Source organism: Galeopterus variegatus, unplaced genomic scaffold (assembly GCF_000696425.1).
Source record: "Galeopterus variegatus unplaced genomic scaffold, G_variegatus-3.0.2 Scaffold2793, whole genome shotgun sequence".
Classification (NCBI taxonomy): domain Eukaryota; kingdom Metazoa; phylum Chordata; class Mammalia; order Dermoptera; family Cynocephalidae; genus Galeopterus; species Galeopterus variegatus.
Genome location: NW_007728904.1, coordinates 105,681 through 110,180, shown reverse-complemented (window position 1 = coordinate 110,180; position 4,500 = coordinate 105,681).

Genomic DNA, 4,500 nt, shown 5'->3' with positions numbered 1-4,500 from the left:
AGAGAGAAGAAGAGGTAGGAAAAAAATGTGAGGAAATAATGGCTAGAAACTTCTAAATTTATTGAAAAAAAATCTACAATTCAGAAACTCAAAGTAGAATAAATACAAAATGATCCACAGACACATTGTAATAAAAATGTTGAAAATCATCTTGAGATGATCAAGAGAAAAACAAAATGTTACTTACAGAGGAACCTCAATAAGATTAACATCTGACTTCTCATCAGACACAATGGAGGTCTGGAGGCAGTGGGATAATATATTCAAAATGTTCAAAGGAAAAAAAAAAACTGTCTACCAATAATCCCATATTCAATAAAGTTACCTTTTAAAAATAAAGATAAAATAAAGATCTATCGAGATAAACAAACAAACAAAAAACTCAGAACTTGTTGCTGGTAGGCTCACCATACAGAAAACACTCAAAGAAGTTCTTCAGGCTAAAAGCAAGTTACACAAGATGGTTATATAAATCCACCCTTAAAAAAAAAAGGATTACTACAGGTAATTATGAAATTATAAAAGGCAATAGAAATATATTTTCCTTTATTCACATAACTGATTTATAAGGAAATTGTATAGAAAATACGTGTATAATGTATTGGTTGGTTTCTACCATGTGGAAATGTAATATATGTATAATATTTTCCAATAATATCATAAAGGAGGTAAGTGAAAGGAAAGCTATGTTGGGCTCAGAAAATTACTTCAAATGACAAAGTAATGATTACTAAAATATACTGTTGACTTTGTAACATTAATAGATGTATCATGTAAAATAATAATACCATAAAAGGGGGATATATACATTTCTATATATCATTGAAATTAAACTAGTATAAATTGGAAGCTAATTTGGACAATTTAAGATGTATATGGTAAATCTAGAATAACAAACCAACCAAACAAACAAACAAAGCAAAACAAATAAACAAAAAAACCTTAAGTATATGTAGAGAAATATTCATTAAGAAATTAAATAAAATTCTACATTAGAATATATTCATTAAATGCAAGAAAAAAAGAGGTAAAAATGAATAGAAAAAGAAAAAGCATTTCAGAGATATAGAAAACAAACAATAAAATGGCAGACAAAAATAGAACTATATCAATAATAATATTAAATGTAAATGGGTTAAACTACCTAATCAAAAGGCAAAGACTGCCTAGTTGGATTTTTAAAATATGGTCTAATTTTCTAATTATATGCTGTCTATAAAAGGCATATTTGAGATTTGAAGACAAAAGTAGATTGAAAGTTAAAGGATGTAAAAAGATATGCAAACAGCAACCACAGGAATGTTAGGATCACTATACTCCCATCACATGATATAGACTATGTAAAATGTTAATAGAGATTAAGAGGTTCAATTTATAGTGATAAAGGGTTTGACCCATCAGGAAAATATAACTATTACAACCATATAGGCACTGTTATAGGTTAAATTGTGTCCCCTAAAATGATGTTGAAACCTTAACTTGTGAATGTGACTTTATTTGGAAATAGGGACTTTGCAGCTGATCAAATTGAAGATAAAGTCAAAGGATGGGCCCTAATGCAATGAGATGCCCTTATAATAAGGAGAAATATGGATACATAGAGACATGCACACAGGGAGAACATCATGTAAACATGAAGGTGAAGATCAGCCAAGAAATGCAAAAAATGGTCATCAAACCACCAGAAGCTAGGAAAGAGGCAAGGAACAAACATTCCTCCAGAGCCCTTGAAGGAATCATCCCTGTTGCCATGTTGATCTCAGACTTCTAGCTACCAGAACTGTGGGACAATACATTTTTGTTGTTTAAGCCATCCAATTTGTGGTACTTTGTTAAAGAAATCCAGGAAACTAATGCAGAAACCTAATAAAGAAGCACAATACCATGGAGCAAAACTGATGGAAGAACAACATCAGCAAAATGGCAGAGGAGGAAGACAAAATCTTTTATTTCCCCCACAGAAATATCAAAAAACAAGCATGAACTGTCAGAACCAACTTTGTCAAAACTTCAGAAAGCAGTCAAAGAATTACAGTAACCAAGAGAAACAAACTCAAAAAAAAAAAGGCAACTTGAAAACGGTAGGAACCTTTTTGTCCTCAGCATGGTGGCAGTTTTGAAGTGGCAGAAGCCCATGTTTGCAGTGTGGGACCTTGGTCCATAGTTTCAAAGGGAGAAGAGTAGATCTTACAGACAAATTACTGTGTATGTCTGTTCTTACTGGTCTGAGGGCTACCTAATGGACTGACACAAGGCATTTATTTCTAGAACTCATGACAGAAAAGGGATGGCATTATTCAAAAACTCTGTAAGGAGAACTAATAACCTACAGAGGCTTGGGGCAAAAGATTAGAGTTGAGACTTACAGTAGACCACCTATGGCACAGGAAAGAAGATGGAGCAGCCTTTGGAAAATTAGAACTTCAAATGCACCCATGTATATGGGGGAGTTTAAAAACCCACATGAAGGAGATAACAGAACTGAGGTTTCCAGACATGGGAAAGAGGAAGGGGTAGGGGTTAAGAGAGGAATTAGAAAAGGGTCACAAAAAACTACTACATTGTATAATGTTGATTATAATAATTATCCTGATTTGAGCATCACGTATTGTACACAGGTACTGATATTCAACTCTGTAGCCCACAGATATGTACAATCAACTACTTTTCAGTAAGAAAACAAAAAAATATATAGAAGAAAAATGTCACGTGGATGCATAGGTTAAGACATATGCTCACAAATGCTCTAAGAAGACTCTGTGCTCTTTCTTTGGGCTGATCCCAAAACTTAGCTCAAGCATAGCATGAAGTTGTCCAGCACAGAGCCAATTTACAAAGGCTGATAGAGGTATTTTGTTTTATTTCATTTCCTTGTTTTTCCTCTGTGTGTGTGTGTGTGTGCATGTGTGTGCATGTGTGTGTTTGCTTAGTACCCAGAATACACAAAAATCTCTTTCAAACATTAGCTGAACTAAGTTAAAGGAACAAAGACTTCAGTGACCACACTGTACAAAGAATGCAGTTTTGCAAAAACAATTGGTAAAATTCCACTAAACGAAAAGACTTTAACAATTGAATAAATAAATAAATATTTTTTTAAAACTCAGATAATGTTAGGAAATGGGGAGGATCTGATTTCAAGAGTAACCACATTATAAAATTGCAAGTGTCCAGTTTTTATGAAAAATCACAAGGCATACAAAGCCTGGGAAAGTATGGCTCACTTAAAGGAACCAAATAAACCGACAGAAACTATCACTGAGAAAGCCCAGACATCAAACTTACTAGATAAAGACTTTTAAAAAACTGTCTTAAATATGTTCAAAGGGCTAAAGGAAAACATAAAAGAAGAAATTTAAAAATCGAGAAAAGTACAAATAAAAAAATGCAACTATCAATAAAGAGATAGAAACTGTAAAAAGGAAAAATAACAGAAATTCTGGAGGTGAAAACTCCAATCATAAAAAGGAAAAATTTATCAGAGGGACCAACAACATATCTGAGCAGGTAGAAGAACAAACCAGGGAAACCGAAGATAAGACAATGGAAAAGTTTGTGTTTGAGGAACAAAAAACAAAATGAAGAAAGAAAAATGAACAGAGATTAAGGGATTTATGGGACTCTATCAAGCAGACCAGAATATATATTATAGAAGTGCAAATTGTGGTGTCCACATCTCCCACAGGTTTTCTGTCAGTCTTTCCTCCTCTGTTGTTGTTGCTGTTCCTCTTCATCTTCTTCTCCTCCTCCTCTCCCTCTCTCTCTTTCTTTCTTTCTTTCTTTCTTTCTTTCTTTCTTTCTTTCTTTTTTTGAAAAATAATACCATTTACCACAGTAGTCTATATCAGAGTCAGCAAACTCTGTTGGCTAAATTCTATTTTTGTATGGCTTCTGAGCTAAAACTCGATTTCACATTTTTTTTTGTTCAAGAATAAAAAGAAAAATTATCTCTCACAACCCATAAAAATTACATGAAATTCAAATGTTTGTGTCTGTAGATAAAATTTATTGGCACACAGCCATGCACATTCACTTATGTGTTTCCCCTCCCTCCCTCCCTCCCTCCCTCCCTTCCTTCCTTTCTTCCTTCTTTCCTTCCTTTCTTCCTTTTCCTTCCTTCCTTCTTTATATATTTTTTTCTGATTCAATACTCCCACTATTTTAACGGATATGATTATTTTTCTCTAGCTCTCTTTTGGAACTTTGTTTAAAGTGATAACCCAAATACAAGGCTCATGCATAGGATTCTAAATCCTCTGTAATCTTGGTCCTGTAACTCTTTATACTTTAAAGAAGATTTTATTTAAAATTGTTCACTTTTCTTTAGTGGAATTCTTACTCTAAGTTATCTAGCCCAAGTATGGGGAGTTTTGATATAAAGATTATTAAACTGATACTTCTGAAAAAAATATTCATCCATTTAACACATAAGTTAGTCTCCAAGCTGAGCATACAGCAATGAAAATGAACTAATTACTACTCCCACAGGGTTTATGTAAC